At 42.6% G+C, this 19,065-nt stretch overlaps 1 long non-coding RNA gene across 1 annotated transcript; it reads right to left on the bottom strand.

Moving 5' to 3' along the window:
* Window positions 1–16,815: 16,815 nt before the first annotated feature.
* Window positions 16,816–17,521, bottom strand: LOC138579658 (uncharacterized). The gene is made up of 3 exons (XR_011304118.1): window positions 17,438–17,521; window positions 17,295–17,355; window positions 16,816–17,120 (listed from the first exon to the last, which is right to left on the bottom strand). It is a non-coding gene; the product is annotated as an uncharacterized lncRNA (long non-coding RNA).
* Window positions 17,522–19,065: the final 1,544 nt, after the last annotated feature.

Below are 19,065 nucleotides of genomic sequence, written 5' to 3'. Positions count from 1 at the left end.
GCTGCAAACTCTCATCTCAGAACAGGTTATCATGCCATGTTCTTTCTGGAGAGGAGCGCCTGCTACCTTCTTTGAAATGGCCTGGTGTCAAGGCTGAAGCAGCCAAGACTGGTTATCTGTTCTTAAAGGCAGAGAACTAAAGATGCTGAATCATCCCTTGTTAAGGTGCAAAGAAAGAAAAACATAATGATCACACATAAATGCCTATCAAATGTGGCTCCTAAATATTTGGATGATACATTTTCTAGAAAGGAAGCCTCTAGACCCACCAAAGCTAACTACCTCCACTGCCTCAACATTCCACAATTCAAATGATCTAAATAGGCGGGTCCAGTTTCCCGGTGCTGGCAGCTAAGACCTGGAACACTCTGCCCTCTGCCTTAAGAGTCAAACCTTCCGTCCCGTCCTTCAGAAATAAGGTAAAATCCTGGCTCTTCTCCCAACTGAACTAAGCATATTAGGCCTCTATTGATTCTACATCTTAGACTACACTATGTATCTATGTTTACATTACATACCTGTGAATTACCCTTGCCTAGATTTGTAACACTAGGCTATTTCTTCATAGTCCTCTTTCTAGAACTATTTCCACACCTGTACATAACTTTGAATATAACTGTACATTTCCTCCCAAATCATGTCATTCCAATTGTAACACAAATCAATCTGCCTACACTGTATATAACTGTATACTGTTGTCAATGTATTAGAACACTATGTGTTCCTGTATCCATAGTTCTATCATGTAACTTGTAACATTAATCTTAAGCAAAAGCGTGCAGATACCTTCGGGTTTGGCACGCTATGTAAGCAAACAAACTAAACAAAACAACATGAGTGGCAAGTTTTATTCATTTTAGACAATTAAATGCAGCAAAATGGATCCAATCGTGGTCTCTTGTCACATGAGCCAAGGATGGAAATAGAGGTGGGTGTGGAGTTCTAGAACAAGCGATAGTGCGTGCCCGCACTCCCTTATATTCCCAGAGACAAGAATACACTGCAAGGCCAAGTTCAAAGACCATCTTCATGGCAGGAGGCATGGGTGATGAGACACGTGGGGCTAATTGGGAGGGGAGGTACAGTCAAGTCCATCTTCTGGCACCTGGGGTATGAATTTATGTGCTGCTGGTGAGCCGAATGTTTCAGACTGGCCCAAGCGTGCCAACCAATTGTAGAGGGCCATATGATGAAGGGCCTTATAGTTTGAGAGCCAATGATATACTGTGTACTTAATAAAGTTGAAGATAACTTGCACTAGAGGTAGGCACAATATGTCCACCCGACAGTAGAGACCCAATCACAACCCAACCCCTTATAGAAAGTATACTTAGGTATTCCCTTTGAACCGATCACAATTTGTCGTAGGTTTCTCGTAGTTGCCACGTAGTGTGATGTCACGTATGATGAATTTTTGCTATATAAATGTGATTTTTTAAATGAAATATACGAGAGCGCTTGTGTGACGTCTGTTGATGTCAGTTGTAACTCCCTGTTTTAGATAATTGATATTAAAACAGAAACACTTTGCCATCTTCCTGAGTTGGTTCGATTATTTGGTGTTGTAGTTATTCTGCATCCCATCCACTGCATACGTGTTACCCAAAGGGCTCTAAAGCTCACGTGGTAGCACTGCAGATGGTTCAAAAAGGTCCAAACTAGTTCAGCTCCAGTATTTTGTACGATCAGCCATCCTCCGCCATCTAGCCGGAAGATCGCAGGGTTTCCTGTGGAGAGCGGCCGAATAGAAATCTTGCAAGAAGAACTGAGACGGTGGGCAGGACCCCTTTGATGAAATCCTTGCCCGTTTCCATGGGCGCTCTGCGAACGGAAGGTGAAGTGATTGGTTGGAGTAGGAGACGATACCAAAGGCCTTGAGTCAATTGACAAACGAATGGTGAGTAGAATAAGGGGAATGGCAAATTAAGGGGACGGGGTTGTAGTACATTTTGAGTAACGTGAAATATTGTGTGAAGATAGAGATAACGCGTAGAGAGTCCTGGCTCAAGGGAGCTTCAGAAGGAGACATTTCAAAATCCAGTCAGAGTAGAGTCAAATATATAACGTGCAAACGGGTTTGCATAAGGTGATGTCTCAAACCTTGCACAGGGTATTTAAATAGAGGCGAGGGAGAAAAAAGTGTGATCACTGTGTTTATTTAAAATGTGTAAAGTCGACTAATCTGTCTGTTTGTTGAGTAGAGATATTCAAAAACTATAGAAGGTGTGAAGTCATTAAGAAAAGAATGAAGGAGCTATACATAACTACCTAGTGAAGTGGCTGGTACCAATCCAGAGGTAGGTATAGTAAATTGAAAAAGAAGAGCCTTGAGCGGCGATGGTTGCTGCATGCTCATATTTGTTGTTTTAAAAGTATTGAAAAAGTAGTGAGAGTATTTTTATAAAGTCTGGTAAGTAGACAGTCGATTGAGACTTGTCACCATGGGAGATAGTCCTCTGATGCACCTATGCAAGACACTGCCAAAACACATCCCCAACTCAAACAGTATAGTGCAGAATGGGGCAAAGGCACGGCAGATGAGATATTCATGACATGGGCACAAGGGGGATCGCTGTCAAAAGGAGTATTACACCACATGACCACATACGTGCACGCTGCGTACACACGGAAGAAATTAGAGAAAAGGTTAGCTATTCTAGAGCTCTGGAAGATGTACCAGAAAGAGCGAGAATATCCACCACCTGAGGAGTGGATGCTTAGTCAGCGAAAAGAGGAAAGTGTTGAGCCTTCTGTTCCCCTTACCTCGCCTGAAGTGAAAGGCGCTAGTGCAGAAGAAGTAGGGTTGTATCCTTTAAAGGAACTGAAAGCGGCGATGGGTATAGGAATCCAATATACAAACCTCCTGCTTACAGCAGTGGTGATAGCCCAGAGGAGAGTAAGAGAAAAGAGATCTTTAAGATCCTGCAAGACAAAGAGGAAAAGAATGAGTGGTCGCACATATCGACCGAAATAGAAAGGGAAATTAAGAGATGGAAAGGAGAGAAGGATAAGGCTGACGAGGTAATGCTTGTGCAGAACGAATGGATGGGTGGACAGATATTACTTAAGCTAGATGGGAAAAGTAGCGAGGAGGTTAGGCAAAGAGAAGATAAGGATGAACAAGATAAAAGGGACAGAGAACGGGAGAAGAGTTTGAAACAAGATGAGTATAAAAGAAAGAGCAGGGAGCGACGAGAACAGATGTATCAAGAGGAGCAAGAGAAAAAGGAAGAACGGGCAGAAGAACAAAGAAAGTATGACACTAGACAAAGGGCGATAGAAGCCATGGATAGAAAAGAAAGAAAGAGAGAAGAGGAGGAAACGCAGAAATTAAGGGATAAAAGAATACAGAGAGGAAGAGGAAAGGAGGGCAGGAGTATGGAGAGAAGAACACAGGCAAGAGGAAGACAGAATTAGAAGAGAGGCGAGAAAGCAAAGAGAAGTAGGCAAAGAGCTAGAACAAAGAAGGAGACAGCGGGATCTTGATGTTAGCCTTAATCGTAAGGAGCCAGAAGGGCTAAGTCCAGCAATACGATGGGATAGAACAGAAGAGTTCCTTCTGATAAAAGAAGGACCGTCAGGGGCATCTAGAATAGTATTGGAAGAAGAAAACTTTTATATTGGAAGCATAAGAGATACGATCAGTAAGGCCTATCAAGAATTAAAGGAAGGTAGCAACTATGAAAGTCGAGGGAAGGGAGACTCATCCCTAGCATTTCAATCATGAAGCAAAGAAGAAAATCCCTTCAGTCTCGAGCATAGAGCATTGTCCTTAAACATACTGAAGTTAGGCCAGGGTGAAGGGGATGATAGTCACACTTCTTGGGGGTGAGACATGTCAGACGAAGAAAGAGCATCCTCCTTTGGGGAAGAAGGAGGGAGTGCATGCGCCGCCGAGGGAAGCTTGCAGATAGACAAGGAAGTGAGATGGTCAGATTTGTAACAACCTAAGGATAGGACGCCCCATCCCATAGCATATCCTCAGCATCCGCAATGACGATCGTATAGTGAGAAAAGAGAATCACCACCATATGTGAGCATATTAAGATCATTACCATCAAGGAGACGGTCAGGGAAGATCTTCCCTGCCATGGATAGGCAGACGATGGAAACCGACTGCGGGTTAGGGTTTACACAGTTTCCCCTATTGGAAAAAGTGGGAGCAAGACCACAGTATATTCCATTGCCGCAGATGGAGAAGTATAATTTAAGGTGCAAGCCCCCAAGTTTGACCTCGGGCACTGGGAAATGGATTTACGAGCTAGAGAAAATGACGTGAGGAAATATATTGGCCATAGGGGACATTAAATGTCTCTTGGCAGCTATCATTGAGGAAAGGGCTGATGACATATGGAGGAGAGCAGGGTATTCAAGTGTGACAGCACAAAACACAGCGCACAATGGAGCGCCATTTAATAATTGTAGAGCAGATGTTTGAAGGGCTCTCAGGGTACAGTATCCTGATACATCCGAAATTGGTGCAATTATGACACATAACATGAAGGAAGATGAAGACCATATTGCGTACATTCAGGATATTCAAGAGAAATGGCAGCTTGAAACGCGGGAGCTGTGGAAAAAACGGTGGCATTATTTTACCACATTTTATGTCAGGGGTTGCCTGAGCCAGTACAGAGAGAGATGAAGAAACAGGTGGAGATGGAAGCAAAACCATGGCCTGAGATACAGTTTACGATAGTGTATCACTGTCGGGTATTGCAATAGAAAAATAGGAAGAAGGATGAGGCTAGGAAAATTGAGGAAGCCAAGATAGTAGAGAACAAATAGTCGAAGTATGCCATAGAAGGGGTGGTATTGACGAGTGGAGAAGGATTGGGAATGCAGCAAGCAGTAGGTGCACCGCAGTCGAGTAATGAGCGCCCTATGGACCAAGGTGGGTATGGGTTTGTGCCAAGAGGCAGAGGTATGGGCTATAGAGGAGGAAGAGATGGATTCCAAAATAATCAAGGTGGGTTCAGAATGCACAGAATGAGAATCAGAATATATAGGGAGGATTTAACCAAGGAGGACTTGCTAGGCGAGCACCTCCAGTATGTTGTACTTGCGGGACGACAGGGTATATTGCACACGTATGTGGGAGTCAAGGGAATATACAGAATGGCCAATTTCCAAGAGGGGGGCAGCTTATCCTCCACCATATAGCACACAAACTAGGGAAGGGTATTCCCAAGATCAGACATTGTATCAGACACAAGCGCTGCAAGTGCAGCAGGTACAGCAACCAGAGCAAGTGCAAATAAATCCACCACAAGGACAGTCACAGCAAGCAAGCCCCCATGCAGACACAGCAGTACGCAAACACATGACAAGTGCTGACACCCAGAATAGGAGGTGCCACTGTGGTGGGAGGAAATCCATTCACAGGGACAGGAGTATGCCTGTACCCACAATAGGACAGCTCACAGGCTGACTTGATGTGTTCAGTACTATTACTATCTGTGACACCAGAAGCCCAAGGGGAACCAAGGGTCGATGTGACGATAGGAGGCAAATCCTTTTCTTTTCTAGTAGACACTGGGGCTACTCGTTTGTGTATACGAGAGGGAAAATATCCATTGCCGGGAATTGCCATGAATGCTCAAGGGTTCTCTGGAGCTACGAGTCAATTTCCTTTTGCTGATGTATTGCCAGTCTCTATAGGAGAGTGTGACATGTCTGTTCCATTGTTATATTTGCGACAGACACCAGTTAACATTTTGGGAAGAGACTTAATGACAAAACTTAACATGACGATTTAATTTACTGATGAAGGGATAGTGTTCCACTCCAGGAATACACTACTTAAACGTGGGCGAATTCATACTGGTGTTCACTGGGCAAGTAGCTATGCAAGGTAGTTCCAGTAGAGCCAGTCGTTTTCTTTTATGGGGTAAGCATTTTACTGACATGGCTGCCTAGCTTGGTGGGAAAAACTCTGAGAATACCCGATGAGTTCTTGTTTAGACCACAGATACCTAGGGACGAAGAGGGGGATAGACTATCCCTATAGAAATAGAGGCAGTCATATGAAGGGAAATAGCGATACTTGAAGGAACGGATGATGAGGGGAGATCATGGAGAACAGTAATAGCTCTCAAAGAAGGGTATAGATTGACTGACATGACTGATGACGACATGTTTAGGGAAGACCACACAGACTATGAAGTAGTGTTCTTTATGAGGATCACATATTGTCTAAGAATAGAGACGAGGGAAATCCCACAGTGAATGGCGATAATGCGGCAGCGCACAACATATTTTCAGGAAGACTTGGAAAAGGTGGCAAGTTTCTTTTGGACACAGGCCCTTATGATGTGTGTCTGTTGAAATGAGTAAGGGAAGTCAAAATAAAACTGAAGCCAGGGGCAATTTTACCTCAAGCAAGACAGTACCCCATGTCCCGAGAGAATGATCAGCACTGATGAAACAAGGTATTCTGTGCCATCGGAATCGTCGTGTAATACTGCGGTGTATCTGATAAAAAAATCAAAAGGCGGGTCATGGAGATTTATACAAGATATGAGACTGCTCCACCAGATTGTAGAAGCAGAGTTTTCTTTAGTTCTTAATCCGGTGATGATACTATGCAGTATCCCAGTGTTACGGTGATTGAATTGAAAAATGCGTTTTTCTTGATCTGCTGCACAAAGACTCACAAGACGTGACTTCCTTTGTGTTTCGCCAAACTCAACTGAAACATACTTGTTTGCACCAGGCATACTGTGAGTCTCCATTGATCTTTAATAGAGTCTTGCAGATGGACTTAGGCATATTGATCTTAAGAGTGTGATTATAAAGTACATAGATGACATTTTAATTTGTAGCACCACGGAAGATGAGTACAGACAAGATTCTATTCAGGTGATGAATATCCTAGCAGATAAAGGGTACAAGGCAGACAAAGAGAAGTTACAATGTTGTCAGAAAGAGGTGTTATACATAGGGCAGTTGATTTCACTTGAAGGAAATTAGGTGACACCTGAAAGGGCTGAGGCTATTATGAAAACGCAAAACCAAACACTGTAAAACAGATGCAGCAGTTTATGGGGTTATCCAACTATGTTTGAGCCTGGGTGTTTGATTACAGTTCATACACGATACCTCTTTTGCCAGCCTTAAAGAAATCACAAGAGGATATGGTAAAGATAGAATGGACTGAAGAAATGGAGGACGGGTTTGAGGAATTGAAAAAAGCAATTTGTACAGCTCCTGTTTTGGGAATTCCTAATTATGCTGAGGAATTGTATTTATTTTCACAAACAAATGGGACGTCATGACACAAGACTACATTGGGGTACAAGCCGCTAGCGTATTACAGTGGGATTTTAGACCCAGTTATGAGAGGACACTTTCCTTGAGAACAGTCATTGGCCGCTGCCGCATTCGCAATTGAGAAGTCTACAAGTATTGTCATGGGCTGCTCTATGACTCTCTTCGAATAGCATGCTCTGTTTGCTATTTTAGAGAAACACAAAGGTACATTGACATCCCAAAGAGCATCAGTCTATGAGGTAATGATTTTGAACCCAGCGACTAAAATTGTAAGATGCAACATAGTGAATCCTGCCACATTTATAGCTGATCCTATAGCTGATGGCGATCATGTGCATGATTTTGCTAATTATGTTGAATTTTATGATGATATACCCCATGTGAAAGATTATCCTTTAGCAGGAGGGGAAATTCTCCTTCTTGATGGTTCTTCAAAAATTGATCAAACTAGTGGGGAAAGGCATTCAGACGCAGCTGTAGTGAGGCACAAGATAAATAGGGAATTTGAAGTTGTTGCAAGTGCAAGGCTACTGTCTCATTTCTCAGCACAAGCAGCAGAATTGGTGGTGCTTATTGTCACACTCGAAAAACACAAAGAGTAGGAAGTGATGGTGTACAGTGACTCTGCCTATGTGATGTCAACCGTACACGCAGGGCTAGCACGTTGGAAAAGGAGGGGCTACCTCCATGTGGACGGCACTCCAGTGCAACATGCATCCTTATTGGAAAGGCTTATTAAGGCACTACAACTCCCAGTGGTTGTAGCGGTCGGCAAGTGTGCAGCTCATACTAAGCGAACAGATTTTATCTCTTGCGGAAACAAGGTTTTAGACGTAGAAGCCAAAATGGTTGCATATTCTCCAGATGTTTCGAGTTTCAATACTCCAAATGTTAAAGAAAAGGTAATCATGACCATGATAGTGCAAGAAGGGTTTAATAAACTACCAATGACTCAATTAATTGCAATTCAAAGATGCGCACTGCAGGAATAGACAGAATTATGGAAGTGAAGGAGTGTTCTTTATCCCCCACAGAAGCATTATGGTGACAAGATAGCACTGGAAAGCCTGTTATGACAGTAGCATTATTAAAGATTGCACTTGAACAGCTGCCTTACCCCACACACGTAACTAGGGAGAGTCTTGCTGCTACGTTTGCGGAAGACTGGTTCATTCCGAATCTATTAGAGCATGTTGCATTCTATATATTGAAATGCATTGTGTGTCAAAGGTTTACTGCTGAGCATACACTTAGCACGATTAGAGGGGTAATACCTCGACCAGATGGTCTCTTTCAGCGTTTACATATTTATTATGTTGATATGCTGCAAGTATGTAATGGATACAGGTATCTGATAGTGGTGGTCTGTCCCTTCTCTAGGTGGATCCAGGCAGGTCTGTGTACACACCCTGATGCCACTTGGCAGCAAGGTTTTTAGCATGTGAAGTCTTTCCAAGATGGGATGTTTGTGAAGTGCTGAGATCCGATAATGGGCCACATTTTGTTAATGAGGTGTTTGAACAGTTATTAAACATTAAACACAAGTTTTCTTCTGCTTGCCACCTGCAAGCGAACAGAATATGCGAGAGACTCAATGGCCTCCTTAAAGAAAGGATTGCCAAGATCAAATTAACCCTGAAGAAGGGATGGCTATATTGCCTGCCCTTAGCTTTATATGCCCTTCGGAATCAGCCTGGTTCAGACCATCACCTCACCCCCCACAAACCTTTGACAGGGCGGCGAATGAGAACGCTGGTTACACCTCCTTCTAGGAATAGAAGTGATGCCCAGTGTACAGCTTAATTGTTAGGTGATGAATTAAATAACTATTTGACATGTATGACCTTTAGCATCTCTCTCATTTCAGATCAAGTCAAGCGTCAGGGGGGGTCGGTCTCAGAACACAGATAAACCCAATTCAGCAACCAGATCATCTGACCTTTTATCGGCACCCAAGATGTTTGTTGGCGATCTCGTGCTTATAAAGAACTTTACTCGAAAGTGGCACGAGCCACGTTTTCATGACCCCTTTTGCGTTGAAAATATAACCCCTTCAGCAGTGAAGGTCCAAGGCAGGCAAGCTTGTCTTCTTTTAAGTGATGTGAAAACATATAAAGGCGAGACCTACCCTCCCACCGTTGTCAATCCAGAAGCAAGACAAGAAGAAGAATTTCAGCGTGTGCAGACTCGATTGATGACAAAGAAGAAGGACGATAAGGCGACCAGTTGATTAATGCAGATTTTGCATTTGACTAAGACCCATACGGACACTCCTTATAGATATTTTAATATGAGTGCAAACCCTTGCTGAGAGTCTTAGGAATTTTGAAAAATGAACTTTAGAATTACATTGACGTATCAATGTCATGCCTAAATATCAATTTCTGATTAGGAATTAGAAACAAGCTCAGAATCCTGATTCATTTCTTGGTACATATTTGTTCTAAGTAGCTAACCTCTATGGTCCTCACAGACAGTGATGTGCATAGGCTTGTGCTTGCTGTTTTTGTATTTATCCTTCAAGCTTATCCAGCTCTTGTCAGAAGAGACGTTGATAGTCACACTTTTTTACAGGATCCTAAAAATGACCCTGTAATTAGAAGGCTGTTAATTGCGATCATTGTACAGATATTGCAACTACAGGTGTAAAATAAATTGGTAAAGTCTATTAAAAATGAGAACGATAGAAGTTGACACAGTTCTAGAGAATGGACACGTACAACCAGCACCACGATGGCGCGATAGGTGGATGTCGATGGTCTTGTGCATACTATATGCCTATATGATTACTCTTTTTGGACCTCATCACGAGTTGGGCTGTAGCCCTTAAATGCAGTGGTAACGGTATTACCGCTGCATTTAAGGGCTGGCCCTATCACGAGTTGGATGCTAAATCAGCTGTTTTACCTCCAGCTTTTTTCTGGAGGTGAAAATCCCTGTTTTTGGTGGTATTACAGCCAGCTGTATTAGCCTGCGCTACTAGCACCGAAAATTCCCCATTGGATCCAATGGACCCAATCAGGAATGGGGATTTACCGTTAAGGCCCAACCCGTGATCCAGTGGTAATACCACCGGACCAGTTGGTGCTAGGGCTATTACAGTTGGCGGTATTACAGCCAGGAATACAGCCCGACTCGTGATGATGCCCTTTGTCTTTCTATTCCTCCTCTTTCACACTCTCTATTACATTGGTACCTCTGCTGATACAAAGGCCTCTATGGTTCTCTCCACAATAAAAACTGCTTTTGATTCACTTAGTGGGCAGTACACAAACCTTGCATATGGAAGATATAGGAGAAATGCAGAGGTAGATAGTGAGGGGATAAATACATATATAGATAATGCGGCACACTTGGGTAATAACATGTGGTATCAGCGTATGAGAGGTGGGAGAGAGAACATCTAAGGAGAGTTGCTACGTTTGCGCTCTCGTACCATATGCCTTGAATACAGTACAAACTTTCATTTCTAGAGAAGTTTCAGCACGTGATGCCATGTGCGTCGGTCATCTTGCAGCATGTATGGCCAGAGGACAATTCCAAGGAGTTTGTGCTACTCTACGATGGAGATCGAAATGGTTGTTTCCATTCCAGGATGATTATATCAAGACTACACAGATGGAAAGGGAACCTGCATGGAACAGCATAATGCTCAAGTATCATGCAACAGGACAGTCGTTGCAGAGATGAAGAGAATAGACTCCCCTGATAAAACAGAAATAGCTGGATCACCTGGATGCTGGGAACAAACTCAGGTCTTAGTCTATGAATGAGTGAAATCCAAGAAGGGATGGGACGAGGGATTGATGTCTTAGGCAGCTCATCTACTAAAGCCAGAATACGTACAAGAGGTGCAGAGAGTAAACAATGGGTGTTTGAAGTCATGGGCTACGCATGCCAAACTACTGATATGGGTAGAAAATGAATCAGGTCCTATGGTTGTGATCCCATTGGCGAATGCAACATTGAGCTGCCAGAGACATGCAAGGAATCATGTGGGAGCGAACAAAGGCTGTAAAATAACAGTTGACGCTACTAGAATGGGAGCAGGAAAAGCTGTTATGATGGATTGATATTGGGCTTGTGGGCCTAGGGCCTACATGAAGCTGCCCAAGGATTGGGGAGGGACGTATTCCTTAGTGCTTATTCATGTTCCAGCGTTAGTGATTCCTCAGAGTGACTTGAACACTGGAGAATTTCCAAAAGTGGATGTCCATTTGAGAAGGACAAGATCACTTGAATTTCTCTATCGACTAAAGAGAGAAAACTACTTCTCAGCCAAATCAATAGAAGCATATGACTCTATTCCATATGAGCATAGGTTGTTCAGCAAAATTGCTTCAATCTTCACAACTATCTTCATGCCTGGGATCCAGACGATGGTTAATGCTAAAGGGTTGCAGATTACCAGATGGGAGCTCCTGCAGATGATTAACACCACCATAAAGGGATTCAATGCTATCAAAGAAGAGCTGAGAGCCATACGATTGATGACCCTGCAGAACAGATATGTCCTTGATATGATCACTGTGATGGAAGGAGGAGTTTGCACCAAAATTGGGCCATCATGTTGCACATTCATACCGTCTCACGATGAAGGGAACGGAACCTTGACAGAGGCCATAACACTGTTGACGAACCTGCATAACCAGATGGAAGATGAGACAGAGGGCATTACGGATGACAGTTGGTTTGCATCCATATTCACATGGATTCCGCAGTGGATGGTGAATATCTTCAAGTTTCTTGGAGCAGTGTTAGTGATGGTGATGTTTGGATTTTGTGTGATCAGGATAATAATTACACAGTGTAAGAAGACTGCAAAGAAGGCAGTAGGAATGAAGATTATGATCAATGTCGAATCAGGGTTTGGACCCAAGGAATTGACAGACGAAGATATTAGGAAATACAAATAGGTCAGCATCATAGCACCTGAAGGAACAAAGTTCCTGTACCCAAAGAGTCACAAGAGATATGTGGGATGATGGGTCTATTGTAATCCAAATGGACAGTGTAGTTACATGACCTGTAGTGTGGATGAACATGTAAAGTCAGCATAGTCCCTGAAGGCAGTGATGAATATTTGGACTCCAGAAAAGCATTTCTTCAAGAGGAAGTATCAAGATGTGGAAACCAGTGAAGGTGTGGTCAATGGCTCGACCAGAGGGGAGAGTGTAGAAGAGCCGCCAAATTCCTCTGCAGGAAGTTCTGCCCCCCTCCCACCTGTATGTTGGAGACCTGGGATTGTGCCATGCTTGACACCAGCAGTTGTGACCTTTCTGCTGCTAGTCTTTGAGAAAAGGTATCCATTAAGAAAACCCTATCAGATGTACTCCCGTAGAAATGACAATCTAATGGAGGAATTCCCAGAAGGAATATGAAAAAGAGCAAGAAAAGGAGCTGGTCATGTCACAAGAAGCGAATGTGAAACGCTGAGAAGATAGGCCAAAGAAGATGTATGACCCATATAAAACTAATGACGAAATAAGGAAGTGAGAAAACTTTCATATGCAAAGAAAAGTGTGCACATGTGAAAAGCACTGCGGAAAATGCAAGCTGTTTTTACTGAAGGGTCCTTTCCCATCCCATCAAGCTCGCTGGCATCTGTGAACTCTGACTCTGAGACAGGAACAAAGGAACGGATGCTCGGTTGAGTTTTCACAGCCATCTTCATTTCAGGTTAAAAGGCGCTCTGGAAAGGCACACACAGTTATTCTGCCTTTCACTGCTTATATAGGCCTTTCTGAATGATGCAATACCCTCATGCAAATTCAGGGCACATATCTGATAGGTCCTTTAAGCCAGAGAAAAGCCCCCCCTATCCTTTGATTGGGTGGCTTATCTGTTACTCACCAAGCCCACATTAGTTCATACTTGCCAAACACTTGCTGACTGATGCATAAACTGATAAGCTTATTTTGGACCCGGCTGAAAACAAATACGCATCCTTCAACTCCTGCCAAAAGCAGCTTTAATCATACCACTATCAGTTCTTATCTACTCTTTGAGGCCCTGCCAAAATTAGTCAGTGTCTCATATTGTGGAAAAACAAATAAGCTCATCCATTTTGTGGCAAGTAATGCAACTGGTCTATACTAATTGGTAACTTTCTTACCTTTAGCTGACTTTATCATCAATCATGTCTGCTTTTTCCTGCCAAATTTCCAAAATTAACCTTCCAACATAATTATTTCACAGCAAGATGCTGCCAAAGACCTTCTACTGTATCAGCACCATTTTGTGTTTGGCATCCATTTGAAAAATGTATCCCAGTCTACCTACTGTGCTATCCAATGGTGAGTCATTATTTACTTTTAAGCATTGTTCACCTTCTATCTCATTTTCTTAATATATTTTTACATATTCATGATATCTGTGTTATACTCAAGGTGCTCTTAACTTCCTGGGTCATTCTAACCCAAATATGCGATGCCCCACATGCACTTTTTTATCTTCAAATAAAGGCAGTATAATTCTTCTTTCTGCAATACTGCAACCATTGATCTGTCTATCATGTTATCTGTACTCAGCTGAGGGGGGGGCGCACCACTTTACACGTTCAATGTTTCTACAGCTGGAGCAAGGCAAGTAGATCAAGTAATCATAGAAGCTGGCTATACATAGTGAATAGACTGCAGGCGGTGCCACACTTCATATTCATGATATGTGTGTTATACTCGGGGCACTCTTCACTCCCTGGGTCATTCTAACCCAAATATGCATTGCCCCACATGCACTTTTTTATCTTCAAATAAGGCACTACAATTCTTATTTCTGCAATACTGCAACCATTGATCTGCCTATCATGTTATCTGTACTCAGCTGAGGGGGGGCACCAGTCTACATGTTCAATAATTGTATAGATGGAGCAATGCAAGTAGATCAAGTAATCTTAGAAGCTGGCTATACGTAGTGAATAGACTGCAGGTGGAGCTGCTATTGTATAGAAGCTGGACATAGGTGTCATGAATTAGTAAGCTCAGACTCACGGAGAAAGAAGGATCAAGAGCTATGTCGCAGTAAAGAATTAACCAAGATCATGGATGAGTCTGGGAGGGCTGTCTGGCATGGTGTCAAGGCTGAAGCAGTCAAGACTGGTTATCTGTTCTTGAAGGAGGAGAACATAAGATGCTGAATCATCCCTTGTTAAGGTACACAGAAAGAACACCATGATTACCAAGTTTTATTCATTTAAGACAATTAAATGCATCAAAATGGATCCAATTGTGGTCTCTTGTCATGTGAGCCAAGGATGGAAATAGAGGTGGGTGTGGAGTTCTAGAACAAGCGATAGTGCGTGCCCGCACTCCCTTATATTCCCAGAGACAAGAATACACTGGAAGGCCAAGTTCAAAGACCATCTTCATGGCAGGAGGCATGGGTGATGAGACACGTGGGGCGAATTGGGAGGGGAGGTACAGTCAAGTCCACCTTCTGGCACCTGGGGTATGAATTTATGTGCTGCTAGTGAGCTGAATGTTTCAGACTGGCACAAGCGTGCCAACCAATTGTAGAGGGCCATATAATGAAGGGCCTTATAGTTTGAGAGCCAATGATATACTGTGTACTTAATAAAGTTGAAGATGACTTGCACTAGAGGTAGGCACAATATGTCCACCTGACAGTAGAGACCCAATCGCAACCCAACCCCTTATAGAAAGTATACTTAGGTATTCCCTTTGAACCGATCACAATTTGTCGTAGGTTTCTCGTAGTTGCCACGTAGTGTGATGTCACGTGTGATGAATTTTTGCTATATAAATGTGATTTTTTAAATGAAATATACGAGAGAGCTTGTGTGACGTCTGTTGATGTCAGTTGTAACTCCCTGTTTTAGATAATTGATATTAAAACAGAAACACTTTGCCATCTTCCTGAGTTGGTTTGATTATTTGGTGTTGTAGTTATTCTGCATCCCATCCACTGCATGCGTGTTACCAACAGGGCTCTAAAGCTCACTCTTCTGCAGGTCTTCATGATCAGGATGCCCATGTGAGTCTTGGCCAGGAGCAGCCAACATGCACTGCTCTACAGAGGGCACCAGAGAAGCAGTGGTGGTGGACATAGATGGGAGGTCTTTGCTGGTGCTCTCTCCTGCTTGTTCATGGTGGTGGATGAGATGGTCCCCTTCCCCTCACTTGCATGTGTGTCCCTGGTTCTCTTAGCCTTAACTGGGGTTGCTGGAGTGGGTCTGAGTTCCCCCTGGCAACCTCCTTCTCACTGCTGCCTGCATTGTCTAGAAAACAGCAGTAGTGGTCAGTGGACCGACAATAACTTCCTTTTACATTGTCTTGAAAGACAGCGCGTGCAATCTGCATCTGTGATGGAATTCCACCTACATTTGGCAGAAAGTTCGTAGGGCAGAACTGCTGCTTTGCCAAATGTATAATTTCTGCAGTTTACACATTTGCATTTAAAGCTGCAAGTATTTTGCAACCACTGTAAACTAGTCATACCTCCATGGAACAGGAACTTCTCTCACAAACAGACACTGATAGAGTTAAACACACACACACACACACACGCATACACACGAGAGAAATTATCATCAGCTTCATTTCATACATGTGGAAGTGAATCTTACCCATTGGGCTGGATGGCAACCTTTCAGTTTCCTTGTTGTGAAATATCCATCGGCCAACAAGTGAATATGCCGGTGACTGCTGGACCCTGTGACTCACAGGTCCAGAGGTGTATCCACAAATGGGGACATGTTGCACTTTGGTCATGTGAGCTATGACTGAATTAGCTACACTTCCTTCTGCATGTGTCAGGATAACACATACATTGATCCATGGCATGGTTTGTTTTTTGGATATTGGACAGGCAAAGGACCTTCGCTATGTGTTGTGCAGTTGCTGACTCACACAAAAGGACCATTATCGCTATGTGTTGTGCAGTTGCTGACTCACACAAAAGGACCATGAAACGGATCATGTGATCTGTGTTGAGTAGCATTGACTTATCTGCTTGTCATTGTCTTTGTGGACATACTATGTGCGCGTTCCACATTGTCTTTTCTTGCTGTCATTGCATGTTTGTGAGTCACAGGCATCTACACCAATTACCATGTGCTGCATGTACCCCTATTTGCATTACCTTTCCAACAAGTTTGAAGTGAATCTGCTTCTAGGATACTAGTCAAAGTGCATTGGTGTGACCATGCTGTGAGTGGTGAACATTTTATGACCCCCCCAAGCGATCATGAGTAGTGAGAATGGCAGGCAACATGAGAGGGGGTTGTGGGGGGGGAGGTGAGTGTGCACTGCACTATTTTCAAAAATCAAATATGTTAATTTTTAGGTCAAATGTATGTCTCTGCGTGGGGTGCAAACCCAGTGTGAAAGTGCCTCAGTGCAAGGGCACTTGAAAACATGTAAAAGAAGGACCTTGGCTATGAGCCAGCGGTGTGGGCTGCACTCCCAATCACCATAAAAGGCTTTCTTGATTTCAAGCAGTTCAATAATGCTCCATCGAGTTAAGTATATTCACTCAAGGTGGATCGTTTATTCTTCATATATTTATATATTTAAATTTGGCCAGCAGAGGCATTCACTTAGGCGAATGCATTTCGGACAGCAAGGTCCTTCATCAGGGCCTGGTAAGGTCATTATCAAAATAAATCACAAGTTGTTACAATCATAGTAAAGGCACATCAAAGTACAAGATACCCAAATATACAACCATTAAAAGGAAGGCAATGTAACGCATCACAATCATCGTTATAGTTCCATATTAAACATGTTGTGATGTTGTTAGTAATAGCAAACGTTATGTAATGTTCACAAGGATTCATATGCACAATTCCAAATCCCATGAGGTGATTCAAGCCATGAAAACATTCAAATCTTCAAATAGTGAATAGTCAAAGAAACAGATACAATCGATACATACGTGTCATCAGACCAGCAGCGACATAGAAAAAAAGAAAAATAGAATGTAAAAAACATGTATTAAAAGACACGGGCTGTACAAGAGTGTAACGTAGTCTCTTGAGGGATAACACTACGAACATGACTGACCTGGAATATATTGAGTGAATGAGGAACGTGTTTCAAACATTCTTATCTGTCGCCTAACATCCTGTACAATGAGAAAATGCTTAATGTAGGGAGCTATCAGTACAACTGTGTTATGAGTCGATAGAAATGATTGAAAATCTTACCTATGTAGAAGTTGGAAAGTACAAAATGTGTTGATTAATGTTGTGGCGTCTAGTTCATGCTCCGCGTACAGAATAGCAGTTTCTGTATACCAAAGAAAGGATCAATGGACTATCGGTAATTATTGTACATAGCATATCTAGTTAATGTAACCAGTAATATCAAAGTCGGTAGATACTAATCTCGGTAAGACTCAAGTGTTACACAATTCCTCTTATGATTCCACTTATCTGCAAAAACATATCTCAGCTTGATCACAGTTAATCATTCATATATACCAAAACTGCTTTTCCAACCCTTAGTCGTAAAGACACAATCCCAATGAATTATTCAAGTATACAAAAGAAAAGCTCTAAATATATCTTGAGGGATAAAATAGTGTTCTAAGTTTACTAAGTGTTCAAACCTCTGTCGGCATATAGTAGCCATATACATTAGCTGGTCTTACCTGCAGTGGCGTGTTTCTGCCGCGATCAAGTTTGCTCGAGAATGCACGCCACTGCAGAACTAAAAGAAGCCATGGCAACGCGCCACGTATGCAGCGGCTGCCATCATGGTTTGGAAGGATACATGGATCAACCCGAAGATAAAGTTCATGAATTTGAACAATTTGGCTAAGGCACAACATATACAAATCGCCCGTAATTAGAATGCGTGTATAGAGAAGTACACATACGGTATAATGGGAAATGTAGTGAGAAGTCGGCAAAAGAATTCCAACATGCGAAAAGCTTCTCTAATGCAAGTGCAGGTATGCTCATATTTCTTAGCTGATAAAAATGGTAGACAGCATGCCATGGCTGACCAAAAGATCATGTGAAGCCATCTAAGAAGAAGTTGTGCGAATAACGCACAGGGATCTTTGAACATGTCATAGTTCTGACACAACATGACATGGCCATGTGTATAACATGTGTGCACTGTTCCTCGCTATACCTGGACAAATGTGGCATGGCGAGTAACATCTCAGCACTGCCTAAGAGACATGAACACGTGTTACGATAAATGAGCAGTACTGGCAATCTACATGTGGCTTCCAAGTTTGCCCGACACTGACTGCATTTATCTGAAAATGCACTATGGAGGTAGGGTCATGTGTGCAGATCAGTTGATGGCCTTGCCCTATGTGTACATAGCATGACAACCATTCTGAAATCTGTAGTATATTACCAGATGCCCCAGGAGAGTACTCACATGTGCTCATTGATTCGTTTTTATTTTCAAACAAATGACACCTGTTCCCTGGGTGTGTGATTCACGCTACTGAATGTTGAATCATTGCCTGACAGGTTACTTCAACCATGTGTTATCCCTTGAGTCTGTGACTTTGTACATGCGATAGTGATATATGTACACATTGTGGGTGAATAAGGGGTTGTGATCTGTATGGTACTTCCTTTCTTTACACATGCCTTTATGCCTACTGTACAATTGCAGCTATCCCCGTGCTCCCCTTGTTCCACGTTGAGTGCAGGACATGGCCTTGCATTCTTCATAGAATAATTGATATTTGACTCCTGTCTCATTCATCAGTTAATTTGACGAATGTCATTGATGACATCATTAATGATATCACATGTGAATTTAATTTTGATGAAAAATCCCTACAAGGGGTTGTGTTTATAATGTT

Source organism: Ambystoma mexicanum, chromosome 3p (genome assembly GCF_040938575.1).
Source record: "Ambystoma mexicanum isolate Mex_15411 chromosome 3p, UKY_AmexF1_1, whole genome shotgun sequence".
Lineage (NCBI taxonomy): Eukaryota > Metazoa > Chordata > Amphibia > Caudata > Ambystomatidae > Ambystoma > Ambystoma mexicanum.
This window is presented reverse-complemented; position numbering and strand designations above follow the sequence as displayed.